This window comes from Peromyscus maniculatus, chromosome 6, assembly GCF_049852395.1.
Source record: "Peromyscus maniculatus bairdii isolate BWxNUB_F1_BW_parent chromosome 6, HU_Pman_BW_mat_3.1, whole genome shotgun sequence".
NCBI classification, from domain to species: Eukaryota; Metazoa; Chordata; class Mammalia; order Rodentia; family Cricetidae; genus Peromyscus; species Peromyscus maniculatus.
The window spans coordinates 7,784,360-7,801,427 of record NC_134857.1 but is presented as its reverse complement, the minus strand read 5'-3'; positions in this window follow the sequence as shown (position 1 = coordinate 7,801,427).

The window sequence follows — 17,068 nt, the reverse complement described above, 5'->3', positions numbered from 1 at the left end:
TCAATTCCCAGCACCCACATGGCAGCTCACAGCTGTCTGCAATCTACTCGCAGGGGATCTGACACCCTCACACAGACAAATGTACACACAAGTAAATAAATAATTTTTAAAAAGAAGAAAAGAATAGGTTCAATAATCTACCCTTTTATCCTATTTCTGTATCTCCCCTTTTTCTTTTTAGAACAACAACCCTGAATCTAATCTCCTTTGTTCAGCTTTTTTCTGACCATTACCAATAACAACTTGTAACCAACCACCCTAAATGATGGCAAATATCCATAACCCACTGAATGACCAAAAACTGCCCACCCCACTTCTTGGGAATGTGGACATTGTGTTCTTAAAATTACTTCCTGTTGTCTGGGCCAACGGCATCTTTAAGGGATCCTGAAAGAAAATTGGGATAATTGTCAAGCCCTGGGAGAGCAAGTTGTATCATTTGTTGTCTAGTCTCTGTGTAAAACGAAAATGCAGGCCTTATCTTTAGTCCTGGCTACAGTAGTCTGTGAGGCTGGACCACCTCAGCTAGCCACCTTGAAATTGTCCTGAGAAGTTTGTAGTCCAAAGCCGATCTTTGGGTAGTGTTTATCAGCTTAGTGGCATTACCACAATCCAGGTAGAATCATCATTGTGGGGCCCCATCCTCCTTTTGGAGACTTCAAAATTCACTGTTAGGAATGGTTATGGTTCACTGCAGAAAATTTAAACATTTTAAATGTCATATGCAGCAGATCTTGAAGAGATTAAAAGACCATAATTTGTTATGTACATCCAGAGCACAAAACTTAATTTCTAGTTACCTGATAGAGACTCAAACCCAAAATCATGTACAGGAAGCTAGATGAAGCCTTTTTCTAGAATTAGTACTCTATAGGATCATTAATATCATGACAAAAAGTTTAATATATATATATCTTACAAATTTTGAGATAATATTTATACCTTAAGAAAAGTTTTAAAGAGTCAAAATAAAACCAAAGAACTATGAGATTAGTGGCAATAGAATAGTCCCTTAATTTTGGTGGCTCTTCTGACATGAGACAGAGATTTTGGATTTTCTTTTAACAAGCATGCTTGGGTTTAGAGAATGAGAGAGCCACGCTCCAACTCCAAAGCCAGCTTTAATTTTTAATCAAATGGACTACAAAAAGACCATTTGCATTATATGCCTGTAGAGAACAGCAGAAACAAACATTTGGAAAAATTTATGAAATTTTATCCTGTTAGAAATGTGATGTACCAATAGGCCAATTTACTCTTTTTCTTGGGACATTTTCTTGGGATTATTTGTCCCTTTTCTTCAGATGTCTCATTTGTCCAGTGGTCTTCAGATTCCTTTAGCTGGATGCCTTTATTTTCCTGGAAAGACAAAAACAAAACCCTTCCCCAACCCTAACTTTGGGAGGTTCCCTTTTTACAAGTTATACCTGATCAGATGAAAAGCATTTGTTAGTCTTATAAGTTAGTTTAGATTGAATGGTTATACTGTTTGATAATCAAGATGTCTCTCTTGTTCAAGTCTAATCTTTATCCATTTTGATGGTATCATTAGCTTTTCTTCTCCTGTGGAAACAAAAATAAAACCTCTTTCCCAATGTAACACACAACTGGGTTTCCATTCTGATGGCCATACATCCTTAAAGTATACAGGCTGATTTAATTCAGCAGTTTTTTTCTATTATCCAATGTCTCTCTGCAGCTGTTGTTCCTTTCTTATTAGCATTTAGAACATTTAAAGTTAATAAAGCATTGTGCAATCTATTTCTGGGGGTCTTAATCACACCTCTCTGTTTATTAAGCTTTTCTATACTTGCTTGCCCTGTAGGATTATGTGGTATATTTGTAATACGCTTTATGTTGTAAAATGCAAAAAAAAAAAAAACAAAAAAAAAAACCTGTTTCATTTTACTAGAGACATATGCTAGAAAATGGTCAGTATTAATTTGTACAGGTATCCCCATGATGGCCATAACTTTTAATAAATGTGTGATTACAAAATCAGCTTTTTCAGATCTTAGAGCAGTTGCCCATTGAAATCTTGAATATTTATCTGTGTATGGTATACATATTTTAGTTTTCCAAATTCTGCAAAATTAAACATGTCTGCTTGCCAAATTTCATTTCTTTGAGTACCCTTTGGTTTACTTCCTGTAGGTAGTGGAGTTTGTTTGTGTAAAGAACAATTACGACATTTCTTTATAATTTCCTTGGCTTATTGCCAAGTGATGGAAAAATCTTTTTTCAAACCCTTGCTATTAACATGGTGCTTCTAATGAAATTCTAAGGTTTCAAGCACATTTCTTACCAATACCAATTTTATCATTACCTTGTGCTAGAGGGCTTCATAGACCCATATGGGATCTGATATGTGTTATATACAAGGGATGGTTTCTATTTCTGTTTATTTCTTATAATTGAATAAATAACAAAGTTAATTCTGAATCATCTGGAATAAGTTCAGCAGTTTCAATACGTAAAACAACTCTTTCTGCATATTGAGAGTCAGGAACTATATTAAGAGGTTCTGGAAAATCTAGTAATACCATGAGAATAGCATGTAATTCTGACTTTCGAACAGAATTATAAGGGGCTTTGAGCCACTTTACTTAAATTTCCTGACTTATCACCTGCCTTTCCTGATTTATTTGCATGAGTATAGAATGTAAGGGCTCCAGAAATTGGTGTTCCCCATACAATGTGAGGAAGGATCCAGTTAGTTCTCTTTATAAACTGAAGTCTCTTGCTTTGGGGTATTTATTGCTAATCCCTCCCAAAAAATCATGGGAAGCACTTTGCTAATGTTCATTTTCTGCCCATAAAGAGGAAATTTCAGAATTAGTAAAAGGTACTACAATATCTGCTGAGTCTATTCCTGCTAATTGATGAAGTCTCATTTTTCTTTCAGAATCAGCTCAGAAACACTTTCTACATAGGTCTTTAACTTTTTACGCTGGGCGGTGGTGGTGCACGCCTTTAATTCCAGCACTTGGGAGGCAGAAGCAGGCAGATCTTTGTAAGTTCAAGGCCAGCCTGGTCTACAGAGCAAGATCCAGGAAAGGCACAAAGCTAAACAGGGAAACCCTGTCTCGAAAAACCAAAAAAAAAAAAAAAACAAAAACAAAAAAACTTTTTACTCTGTTTGTGTGGTAAAACTAAAACTATCCATTCTAAGATATTATCTTCTCTCTGTGTTAAAATTCTTGTAGGGGAATGTGTAGAGGGTAAAATGACCAGAATACAATCAAGCTCTGGATCCAAATGAACCACATGTGCATCCTGTAATTTCTTTTCTACCAGAGGTGGTAGAATTCTCTCTCAGCTTCAGCTGATAATTTTCTTGTACTATTTAAATCCTTGTCACCTTGTAAGATTTGAAACAAATTACTCACTTCTTGAGTTGTTAATCCAATTGTCAGCTATAGCCAATTAACATATCACAGCAATTTTTGAAAGTCATTAAGAGTCCACAATTGATCTCTTCTGATTTGTACCCTTTGGGGTAGAATTTTTTGTAAACCTATTTTATATCCTAGGTAATTAATAGGATATCCTCTTTTGTATTTTTTCAGGAGCAATTTGTAATCTCCAACAAGGCAAAATATTCTTTACTTCTTCAAACATTTTCTCTAAGGTATCCACATTTGAATCAGCTAGTAAGATATTGTCCATATAATGGTAAATTATAGACTGAGGAAACTGATTATGAATTATTTCCAATAAAACATAGGCACAGGGTGGGGCTGTTTAACATCCCTTGTGAGAGAATCTTCCATTGATCTTTTAACAGGTTGAGAATTATTATAAGTAGGCACCATGAAGGCAAATTTTTCTCTATCCTGTTCTTGCAAAGTTATAGTAAAAAGGCATTCTTTTAAATAAATCACTACAATAGACCATCCTTTAGGTAATAGAGAAGTCAAGGGAATTCCAGGTTGTACAGAGCCCATTGGCTGACTCACCTTATTAGTAACTCTTAGATCTATTACCATTCCCCTCTTTCCAGATTTCTTTTTAATAACAAATACAAGAGAATTCCAAGGACTGGTTGGTCCTTCAAAATGTTGAATATTTACCTGCTCCTGTACCAGCTGTTCTGAGGCCTGTAATTTTTTTGATGTCAAAGGCCATTGTCCCACCCAGACAGGTCTGTCAGTTTTAAAGGTAGGGATGTTGGTGCCTCTGAAAGATCAGCAGCTGCTGTGCCCTGCTTATGTACAACCTGAATGGTCAGTGACTGTTCTTTATAATACCTTTTAATATTTTTCCCAAGAAACTTTGTTAGTTTATGATTTGTTTGAGATTGGAGGAATGTTAATCAAGCATTCCATTGCTGTAACAAATCATGTCCCTATAAATTCATTGCTATGTTAGCTACATATGGCTTTAATTTTCCTCTCTGTTCTTCTGGCCCCATACATTTGTCCCATCTTGCGCTTTGTTTTACCTTAGATAAAGTTCCATTCCCTAAAAGCTGAACATTTACCTCCCAAAGACGCCAATTTGGATGCCAAGATTCAGGTGCAATTATTATTGTTACATCTTCCTCTATGTCTACAAGACTCTCAATTACAATATCATTATTCACATTTTAAACTTTGGTCTTTGATCATTTATAGAAGTTTGCCAAAATATTTGCTTTATGGTTTCTCCTGAAAATTTTTTTTTTATCTTCTAAAACTGTTCTATCACCCAAAGCAGTATGTTTTGTTTTTCTATAATAGGCATTAGGTTCTTTAATTTCTCTGGAGAGGAACTTCTCTGTAGCAGGAATTTTAGAGAGTCTTATTAATAAAATCAAACCTGTGAGCTAGGTATTGGGGTGAAACTGGAAGATCAGAGATACAGAACAAGCCTCACCTCGTCGGATCCTCAGCTGGTCTTGTTTCCTCAGACTGGAGGCCTCTGAGTCCTCATCCAGAATGAATCCCAGCTGAACTGCTGCTCGAAAGCCTGAACTTAATGAGACCAAATGCTTAACCAGCCAAATGCTTCTAGTTTCTGGTCCTCACGCCTTTTTATACCTTTCTGCTTTCTACCATCACTCCCAGGGATTAAAGGCTGGATTTCTGGGATTAAAGGCGTGAGTCACCATGCCTGTCTGTATCCTTGAACACATGGATTTCTGCCTCTGGAATACTAGGATTAAAGGTGTGTGCTACCACTGCTTATCCTTTATGTTTAATATTGTGGCTGTTCTGTCTCTGACCCCAGATAAGTTTATTAGCATGCACAATATTTGGGGGAATACAATACCACATTTCCCCCATGGTGACAGAGAATGACTGAACCAAATCTGACATGGGGGCCTGTGAGAGTCCCCCAAGGTATTTCCCAATGGCAAATGGTTACCTGGTCTGTCCCATGTTGATCTGAATTCAGTGGTGCAATGCCAGCCTTTGCTGCACCTTCTAAAGGCAGGGGCCTTCTGTTTGGATTATTCCTAGAAAAAAAACATTGTTTCAAGGAACACCCTGCCTACAGTCCCTTTTCAGGTGATCTTGTTTACCACAAGGACCATGAATTTAACATCTGCTTCACAAAAGGTGAATACATAACATATGAAACTATCACTTCCTTAAATCTCTTCAAATCTAACATTTCTGTATGTTTCCAGTTAACTTCTGAATAGCCTTGGGGATGCCTATCACCTGGTGGTTGTTCTTGAATGATAACTGGATAAATTAAGGTTGGTTTTCTAATAACCCTGGGCCACTCCCCTTCAGTTTCATAATGCCCTGGTATGGTAATTTCTGCTCTTAACTCCGCTGTGTGTGAATATTCTTCTTAGTTCCATTAGCCTGCCTTTCTAAGGATTTTATGTTATCAGTCAATTTTTCATATTTGGCACTGATCTCAACTTTTTTTAGGGATAAAATAAGAATTACAAAATTGATAATGGACATTTGTCAATCCCAGCTAAGTTAATTATCCCTTCATTTAATTGTTCCATTTTCAAACCATCCATTGTAGAACTATACAGAGACCTAACTCTGTGTGTCATAATGTTTCCCATTTTTGACATGAGGAAAAAAAAACCTCAACTTCTCCTCCTCCTCCTCTCCTTCTCCTTCTCCTCCTCCTCCTCTCCTTCTCCTTCTCCTCCTCCTCCTCCTCCTTCTTCTCTTCCTCCTTCTCCTTCTCCTTCTCCTCCTCCTCCTCCTCCTTCTTCTCTTCCTCCTTCTCCTTCTCCTTCTCCTCCTCCTCCTCCTCCTCCTCCTCCTCCTCCTCCTCCTTCTTTAAATCTGATTCTCCCTTTTAAGAATTCCCTGGCCGGGCGGTGGTGGCGCACGCCTTTAATCCAAGCACTTGGGAGGCAGAGGCAGGCGGATCTCTGTGAGTTTGAGGCCAGCCTGGTCTCCAAAGAGAGTTCCAGGACAGCCAAGGCTACACAGAGAAACCCTGTCTTGAAAAAAAAAATAGAATTCCCTGGTGTCTCACCAGATTGGCTGATGATGACAGTGAAGTGTGAGGCTGGCTGAAGCTGCAGTGAGCACACCTGGGCAGAGAACACAGGTGGTGTGCAGCCTGGCTGAGGACAGCAGCAGTTGATTGCATGTAGTTGTTGTGCTGCGAGTATGTGGTAACAATAGAGGGCAGAGTGGGTATCTAAGCAGCTAACGAGGTGTGGCAGTAGCCTGAGGAGGGGTCCAGAGGAAGTCCACAATGCGTGGGAAAAGGAGCCAAGGAGCCAGCCATCTGAAAGGCAGACACAGGGGAAATTGCTTCTGCATGTGTGATGGGTAGGAACTGAGTGCACAGAGCTGGCTGTTAGTGGGCCACTAGCTCCAAGGGCATTTGGAGCCCAGGCACCTGTGGAGTTTGGGGCCTTTGGAGATTGTGGGAGAGGGGCTGTAACAGGAAAATCCCAGACACAATCAGAAGGTTTGAAGCAAGAGAAGAACAACCCCTAGACTCTGGTGGCCATGACCACAGGCAGCAGCTCCAAAGCCGGGGGCAAGCGGCTATCTCATGATTTCATGCCCCATGAAGCATTACTCTAATTATTCTTTATCAATAAAAACTCAGGAGTCAGATACTGGGGTAAAAGTCTGAAAGATCAGTGAAGTGGAGAAGCTACCAGTCCTTCCTACCTGCTCCGTTCCTTCCTCCAAGCATAGAGCCAGATCCCTTTCCGCCCCGCCTTACTACTTCCTCTCCTATCTGTCCTCAGCCTTCCAAAGTTTCTGTGGTTAGTTTTGGTTGGCTAATGGCTAACTCTATCTTCTGACTCCAAACAAGCTTTATTTGACAGAACATGATCAAAACACCGTACAACAGCCCTCAGATGTATCATCTCAAATCACAGACTCAAAGAATTTGCAAAACACAAGGCATCCTAAGAATTATGTAGATCAGTCCTTCATTTTATGAAGGAATGCATCTCTAGTGGAAGGGCTTGAGTAAAGGTGTTGGATACATCTGGAAGCTGAGTGCAGATTCTCTATCTCCTGTGCTAACAGCAATGATGATGTATAGGTGGATAACTCCAAACACTTTTTATGTGCTGTCTCTCTTTCATACTCTCTGTGCATACTTCGTTTGTCCTTCCTAGTTTATGTCATTTCTAGACATTTCTGCCTTCCTTTAGGGGGTCTATGGGAAACAATTTGTGTAACAGGTCTTTGGCCAGCCAGCTCCCAAATAATGACATGGAGACTTCTTATTAATTATGGATGTTTGGCCTTAGCTTAGGCTTGTCCCAGTAATTCTTATAACTTAAATTAACCTTTTTCTATTAATCTACATGGCTCTTTATGTTTCCTCTATTCTGTATGTCTGACTTCCTTTGTGTCTTGCTGGTGAATCCACCTTTCTTCTTCCCAGAGTTCCTATCTCTAACCAGAAGTCCTGTCTTATCTCTCCTGCCTAGCTATTGGCCATTCAACTCTTTATTAAACCAATCAGGTGCCTTAGGCAGGCAAGGTAAAACAGAAACATATCTTCACACAGTATGATAAAATATCCTGCAACAAATTTGTCTTTTGCATGACCATACATCATAGCAGGACAAGTTTCCACCTGCTGTTGGATACTGTTATTAGCTATAGAGAGGCATCTGCTTCACCTACAAGTCCACAGAGACAAGATGCTTCATAAAGAAGGAAAACAGCTGGACGAGGTGGCACATACCTGTAATTCCAGCACCAAGGAGGTTAAGAAAAAAATAACCCAGGAGATCAAGGTCATCCTCAGCTACACAATAATTCAAGGCCAACTTGAGTTACATGAGACCCTGCCAAAGGCACAAACAATACATTTTTTTGTAGTTTTTATGCAGGCTAATAGAAATGTTTAAAGAAATAAAATTTATTGTTACAAGAAAATATTCATAAATGAAGCAATTTCTCAAATACCACACATTCATCATTTTTTTTCTTGTGGATTCTTTACCCAATTTTCAGGAACTTTTGAGGCAGTAAAGCAGAGGGGAGAACTTAGCAACCATTTGGACTAGGTTATGTGCACACTCCTCTTCTTGGATGATTACTCACTAGTTCCAAATGAGGTAAAATGCCTACTAATGCACTTAGCAGCCTGAAACATTGTGGTGGTTGAAAGAGAATGACCCCTACAGGTTCATACAGGTTTGAATGCTTGGTCCCCAGTTGGCAGGACTGTTTGGGAAGGATTAGGAGGTGTGGCCTTGTTGGAGGAGTTGTGTCACTGGAAGTGTGTGAGTTTGAGGTTTCAAAACCCCACATAGCTCCCGGTTAGCTCTATCACTCTCTGCCTGTGGTTGTTATCTCAACTTGTAAAGTCTCCACCACTGCTTCAGTGCCATACCTGCCTACCTGTTGCCACCCTCCCCCCCACCCCAGATGGTCACAGACTCACCCTCTACAGCTAAGCCAATCCCTGGTTAATGTTTTCTTTTCTTTTTTTTCTTTTTGTTTGTTTGTTTTTTTGTTTTGTTTGTTTGTTTGTTTTTTGAGACAGGGTTTCTCTGTGTAGCTTTGCGCCTTTCCTGGAGCTCACTTGGTAGCCCAGGCTGGCCTCGAACTCACAGAGATCCGCGTGGCTCTGCCTCCCGAGTGCTGGGATTAAAGGCGTGCGCCACCACCGCCCGGCGATGTTTTCTTTTCTAAGTTGCCTTGATCGTGATCTCTTCACAGCAATAGAAAAGTAACCAAGATATACCTGCTTGACTTATGCACATACCCCTTTCCAAACAACATTCCTAGCAACCTGTAAGCAACCCAGGGCCCCCATCTGCATCAAACTGTCGGCACAGACCTCTCTGAACAAGGAATCCATTTCTCCTCTCCTTAATGACCATCCAAAAATTGTGAAATTGATTTTCCATCTTAAAATTGTAGCATTCAAGTTCTTGATCTAGCCTTTCCAATTCCCAGCTGTTATTATTAACCTTAGAAGACTTTTCTCCTTTTTAATTTTTATTTACATTTTTTTGAACACAGGGCCTCCTGTAGCCCAGGCTCATCTCAGACTCACTACATACCTGAGGTTAACCTTGAACTTCTGACAACACACACACACACACACACACACACACACACACACACACTTTGCCTCCAAGTGTTGAGAGGTGCCACCACATCCAGCTTAAGATGTGCTGCAGACTGAACCCAGGGCTTCATGAATGCTAACTGGTTTACACCCCTGCCTGTAACATTGAAGATTCATAGAACATCCTCTGACAAACATAAAGAGAAAACACCCCATGCCGAGTGTGTTCTGCAGTCAGGCGTGAGCAGCCAGACATGTTAGTGGACTTTCCAGAGGAGTGTTTAGTGACACAAGACAGACTTAGATGCTCTTTTCCTTGGTGTAACAAAGTGTAACCACACAGAAGCCGCAGAGTGGAATATCTGAGCAGGTTGACTCCAACCGTCCCCTTTAAAAACATCAGGTGTCACCTCCGATTCAAGGAGCACAGGCTGGAACAAATGCTTCTGTACCCCAGATGGATCGATAGGGAAATGCTAAGGCCTAACACGTGTTTCACTCCATAAATATGGAGTTGTCTTACTCTATGAAAGGTAAGCTTGTGCCTTCAAATGAAGAGGTGGGGAGGGAGGAGGAGGCAGTATAAATGATGTCTGGCCTCACAAAATAACCACGGAGCTCATTTAAAAACATCTTGGCACAAATCAAGCTGGAGAAATTGGGCCTGTAGTTAGAAAACACATCTATTTAAAAACAGCTCTTTCTAAGGAAAGTTTGAAAGACAGAAAAAGCTTTCATCCAAGCATGAGACACCTCATTATTTCAAAATCTAACCAAAGCTATTTTAAATAAGAGTCATTTAGTGCAACATGTGCCCACTATGAATGTCTTTAGACTTAGAAAGCAAACTACAGAATATTGAATAGGCCAGTTTCTACAGTGTTCAGCAAAGGCGACTGTTGCCTGTGATGACGCTAACAGTCTGAAGGAAGATCACACAACCAGTCTGCATATGTCCACCTGCTTTGTTAGGGAACTCTGTAGTAACATAGTCACAAACACCCAGAACTGCTTTTCTTTTTTTAATAACAGTTTATTTATTTATTTTTACGATTTATTTAGCTATTACATATACAGTGTTCTGTCTGCATGCATGCCTGCAGGCCAGAAGAGGGCACCAGATCTCATTACAGATGGTTGTGAGCCACCATGTGGTTGCTGGGAATTGAACTCAAGACCTCTGGTAGAACAGCCAGTGCTCTTAACCTCTGAGCCATCTCTCCAGCCCCCCAAAACTGCTTTTCAATGGGCCATAGAAGAGCAATGCAGATATGACAGTATGATTATGAAGGATATGTTTTTATTTTAATTTGAAAAGATTTATCCAAAAATAGACAAATTGTAGTAAAAACAAATGTGCTGTTTTGTTGTGGTGGCTTTTCTTTTCTTTCTTTCTTTTTTTGTTTTTTGTTTTTTTGTTTTTCGAGACAGGGTTTCTCTGTGTAGTTTTGGTGTGTGTCCTGGATCCCACTCTGTAGATCAGGCTGGCCTCGAACTCACAGAGATCTGCCTGCCTCTGCCTCCCAAGTGCTGGGATTAAAGGCGTGCACCACCGCTGCCTGACAGTTTTTCTTTTCTTAAAATGAATCCTTTAGATCGTCTGTAGGCAAGTCTGTGGGGGAATTTTCTTGTTTGATGATTGGTGTAGGAAGGCCCAGTCCACTATGGGCAGTGTCACCCCTGGGTAGGTGGTGCTGGGATGTATAAAAGAAAAGTACAGGCAAGCCACGGAGAGCAAGCCAGTAAGCAGCACTCCTCCTTGGCCTCTGCTTCGGTTCCTGAACCAAGTCAGCTGGGAGTCTTTACAGGAATGTGGGTGAGTGCTTGCTCACAGTAACAGAGAAGCTCAGCAGAGAGCCTGCCTCCTAGTGGGCGATGTCTCATAAAAGGTGCATCTCTTGAATTCTCTGCACAACTAGCAAGTGGCTTCACTGTAGCATCTCCTTTCCCCCAGCAATGTCTAGTGCTTATACGACCTCAAGGAAATGAGAGAGGGGCCTGAGTCTTCGGAGTTTCTTGTGACTTTCGTGAGTCTTGCGAGATGACCTGTTCCCTTCAGCAGGAGTGTTTCCATGGGGAGGAAGCAGCCACATGCCTGGCAGTCACTACTGTGTTTTTCCTCCCCTAACACCTGCTAACCTCATGATCAAAGCTTGCATCCTGAAGCCAGCAAGTGCATTGTCTGCTTTTGATGGCCAGTCTTGGTTGTCAGTTTGATTATTTGTGGAATCAACTAAAACTAAGCAGCTGGGAATGCCTGTGAGAGATTTTCTTCACTGGATCCTTTGAGGTGGGAAGACCCACCTTAAATCTGGGTCACACCTTCTGGTGGCAACTGTCCTGAAAGGACATAGAAGAAGAGAGCTTTGCTTTTTGCCTGCTTGCCCTCACTCCCTGGCAAGTTCACCCATCCTGCTGCTAAGGGAACCCTTTACTAGTGTTGGAACATCCTTCTTCAGGATTCCAGTGTACATTAAAGAATGTAGCAGCTCTCTGGGAATTCCCTGGAAATCCAGCACCAGACTGGGACTGCTAGAACAGTTAGTCTTGTGGACTGTTACTGGATCCTTGGCCTTTCCATTGGGAGAAAGCCAGTGTGGGAGTATCCTGACCATAGCCTGTAAACCACTCTAATAGATCCTGTGTGTGTGTGTGTGTGTGTGTGTGTGTGTGTGTGTGTGTGTGTGTACATACATGGTTTAAATGAGAATGGCCTTCATAGACTCATATGTTTGAACACTTGGTTTCTAGTTGGTGAAACTGTTTGGGAATGATTAGGAGATATGCCCTTATTAGAGGAGGTGTGTTACTAACCACACCATTCCTATTCTCTCTCTCTCTCCTTTCTGTTGTGGATTGGGATGTAAACTCTCAGCTATTGCTCCAGCACCATGCCTGCCTGTTTTCTGCATGCCTGTTTTCTGACATGCCTGCCTGTCTTCTGCCTGCCTGTTTTCTGCCTGCCTGTTTTCTGCATGCCTGCTTTCTGCATGCCTTTTTTCTGATATGCCTGCCTGTTTTCTGCCATGCTCCCCACTGTGATGGCCATGGACTCTAACCCTCTGGAACTGAACTGTAAGAAAGAAACACTTTCTTCTATAAGTTACCTCGGTCATGGTGTCTCGTCACAGCAATAGAAAAGTAACTAACATTTTATTATCTACCTATCTACCATACATTTATCTATATTCATTTGATCAATTCTGTTTCTTTAGAGAAACCTGAATAACACAGTACTCAAGAAAAATACTCAACACTCTTCATAGGATTTCAAAATAGCCCAGAGCCTTATAGCAAAATGTCAAAGCATAATCCAAAATAACAGCATTGGAATAACAACCAAAATCTCAACTCTTGTAGAAAAAGACATTCAGCAAATGCCAACACCAAAATGACACATACATTAGCATTAACTGGTAAAATCTTTACAACAGCTGTTACAAAAATGCTCTAAGAAGTAAGGGTAAACATTCTTGAAACAAAATTTTTTAAAAACCAGAGAGAAATGTTCAGTAAGGAAATAGATGTGCTAGGATTGTGGCTCAGTTAGCACAGTGCTTGTCTGGCGTGTATGAAGACCTAGGTTTGATCACCAGGATGGCATAAACCAAGTGTTGTGGTGCACACCTGTAATCCCAGCCCTTGGGAGGTAGACGTAGGAGGGTCAGAAGTTCAAGGTCATCTTTGTCTATATATTGAATTTGAAAATGAGGCCACACAAGGAACTCAAAACACAAACAAAACAAAAACATAAAACCATAAGACTTTAAACAGTGAAGCAAATAAGGTGAGAGAGAGGTGGGGGGAGGGAGGGAGAGAGAGAGAGGAGAGAGAGAGAGGGGAGAGAGAGAGAGAGAGAGAGAGAGAGAGAGAGAGAGAGAGAGAGAGAGAGAGAGATGGCTCAACCATTAAGAACACTGGTTGTTCTTCCAGAGAACCCGGGTTCAGTTCATGGCAGCTTACAACTGTCTGTAACTCCAATTTCAGGAGATCAAACACCCTCACACAGACACATGCAGGCAAAACAGCATCATTTTTAGAAAGCCATCTATTTACAAAAGAAAAAAAAAGGCGGGGGGGGGGGCGGGGGGGGGGGGAAGGGGAAGAATTGAACAAAATTCTATAAAGACAAATTTTAAAAAACGGTCTCTGTGTCCAAAGAGCTTTCAATCTAATCAAAAGGAAAAGATACTGAAAGCTGTCAGAATTTGTAAGAGAACAAAGATCCACACTAGTATTAGCAGACTGGAATCTGGTCACAGATGTCATCAAACTCGGAGTACCTACTAAAACACCAAAGTCATAGCAACGTGTTAGGAAGTCTGTGACTTGCAGGAAGCAGGAGGTGGGCGTGGCCGACTCAGGGAGCAGAGGATCACCACAGCTCTACTGTAGCACCTGGCTGGCCCCAAATGGCAGACACAGAAAATCATGACTGCTCCTTTTCTTTCTTGCAAGCACTGAGGGCTGAACTTCAGGATGATGGAAGCTTCGGGGCCAGGCATGCACTAAACAGTCAAGAGGGAACAGGGGAGGGAAAGTTACCCTTGACTGAGTTTTAAAGAGTTATTTGCCGGCGGTGGTGGCACACGCCTTTAATCCCACACTCGGGAGGCAGAGGCAGGCGGATCTCTGTGAGTTCGAGGCCAGCCTGGTCTACAAAGCGAGTTCTAGGAAAGGCGCAAAGCTACACAGAGAAACCCTGTCTCGAAAAACAAACAAACAAACAAAAACAAAGAACAAAAAGAAAAAAAGGTTATTTTACTTTTTTACTTTATTTACGTGTGTTTGTGTGCGTGGGTGGGTTTGTGCATGTATTTGCAGATGCCTGAGGATCCCTCTGGAACTGGAGTGGCAGGTGCTTATGAGCCACTGGACTTGAGTGCTGGGACTGAACTGAACCCTAGTCCTCAGCAAAAGCAGCACACCCGTTAACTGGTGGGACATCTCTCCAGCCCTGAAGCTGTTTATTTGTTTGTTTGTTTCTTTAAAGGAGACATCCCCTGAAAAGGCTTCTGGTGTTATCTTGGCCCATACATAGTTAACTCCCCATAGTTGGTCTCAAGGCAAATTGCAAACTGCTTCTTCATGACGGACAAACAGGTGTATATCAAAAACCTGGGAGTTCCGATACGCACACTGAGGACAAGGGAGTCTCCACACTTACTTCTCTATAGAAATAACAAATTAAGGGTTGTGTGAACAGTGAAGGGCACAGACTTGCAAAAATGGAGGCTAGTCAAACAGGAAGGACGGAAGGACGGGGTCAGTGCTGCTCCACTCCTTCTGCAGAAGGCCCACACTGAACCAGGCTTTGCTCTTTGGGGCCACCAACCAGCTCCCAAATCATGACACAGAGACTTCTTATTAGTTAGAAATGCTCAGCCTGGTTAGCTCTTTTCTTGCTGGCTCTTATTACTTAACTTATTTCTCTTCATCTACATTTTGCTTCAGGGATTTTTATCTTTTTTTTTTTTTTTTTAACTTTCTTTATAGCTTACTTTCCTGCTGTCTCTGGGTCCGGCTGGACTGGCGTCTGCCTGGCTTCTGGCCCCAGGCATCTCTCTCATTCTCTCCTCCTTCTCTCTTAAGCCTAGATTTCTCCTCCTATTTATTCTCTCTGCTCACCAGCCCTGCCCATCCTTCCTCTGCCTAGACCATCCAGCTCTTCATTAGACCAATCAGGTGCCTTAGGCAGGCAAGGTGAAACAGCAGCACATCCTTACATAGTTAAACAAATGTAGCAGAAACAAATGTAACACACCTTTACACACTTAAAGTAATATTCTGCAGCATAAACAAGTGTAACACGTCTTTGCCTAGTTAAAATAATATTCCATAACACATATCAGGCCTGAGCTTTGCCCTGAGATACCTACAATGTCAGCTATTGCTCTGCCCTGTACCATCTGGTGTCCTGAGCGGCTTCTGTGCCTCACACTTCAGAATCCTCCAACCTGGAACCTGGCCTCACATAGTTGTCTGCAGCGGTGGCATCAACACTGGGTCTTTCTGTGCCCCACAACCAAGTTTCAAGTCAGCCTCACCTGCTTCTGGGTTTCAAGTCCCACCACCGTCTATATCCAAACTCAGCACTTTTGTGTCTTCTTGTGTCTTCTATGGCAGATCCACACCCAGAGCAGATTACCTCAGCTAGGACGTCCCTCCATGAGGGAAGAACACAGTAGCAGGATACTAAGTCCTATGATGAGCCACATTGTCCTTATCACCCACTATTCAATTGCTAGTGAATTGCCCACCTACAATGTCTTCTGTCTTTTCTCTCCTTCCTTCTTCTGATTGCACTTAGCTGGCTAGTATATTTATTGAATAAACACAGTGATAGCTGACTAGGTGATGGTAGCCTTCAATGTGGCCATCAGGTGGCCTTTGAAATTTCACTTTTGAAAAGACTCTGAACTTCAGTGAAGTGGCATTTGCCACATCGCCACCCAAATACACATACTTAAAAATAAGTCATAAAAAATTGCCGGGCAGTGGTGGCACATACCTTGAATCCCAGCACTCAGGAGGCAGAGGTAGGCAGATCTCTGAGTTCGAGATCAGCCTGTCTACAGAGTGAGTTCCAGGATAGCCAGGGCCACACAGAGAAACCCTGTCCCAAATAACAAAAACAAAAACAAAAAAAAAAATCTTTAAAAAAGAAGACATGAAATTGGAAGACAAGGGGAGGTGAGGGTAGATCTAGGAGAACTGGGCGTGAACACAATCAGAACACATGTCTGAAATTCTCAAGAACTAAACAAATCATATTTAATCAAAGTAAGCAGAATAACAAAATTAAAATTTTAGTAGAATTTCTTAAATAAAAAGGTTCAATTAGCCCCTTGTCTCAAAAGAATATAATTTACAATGTTGAAATAACAAAGCCAGGATTCTTGAACCCAAAAGATGTTTATTACATTTATTGATTTATCTGTGTATGTGCATGTGTGCCTCTTAGCATGTTCGTGACAGTCAGAGGACAACTTGCAATGACGACTTTTGAGAGTCCTCTCCTTCCTCCATGTGGGTGCCAGGACTGAATTCAGGTCATCAGGTTGGGAGCAAGTGCTTTTTCTGCTGAGCTGTCTTGCTGGCCCAGCATCTTACCTTATTGTATAAAAAAATAGGCGGGGGGGGGGGGGGGGGGGGGCTGCAGAGATGGCTCAGCAGTTGAGAACACTAATTGCTCTTCTAGAAGACCTTGGTCCAATTCCCAGCACCACGTGGCAGCTCATAACCATCAGTAACTCCAGTCAGGGGATCCAGTGCCCTCTTCTGGTGTCCACAGGCACTGCACACATAAGGTCCATGGTTATACATGCAGGTAAAACACCTATACACAGAATAAAAATAAAGGATGAAGCTCACTGTAAGGAACATGTAAGACCTAGGGTGAACAACCCTGGTCAGGAGTGATAAGCAATAGAATGATGTAAGTAAACCACGAATGGAGTAGTGATAAGCTAAAAGCTATGTGTGGAAGTAGGGATAAGACTAGAAACCCAGCCAGGAAAGAATATAAAAGATGAAGCCTCAGACCCGACCAACAGAGCTCGTCAGTACTTCAAGTGAGACGTGAGATCCTGTCCTGAGT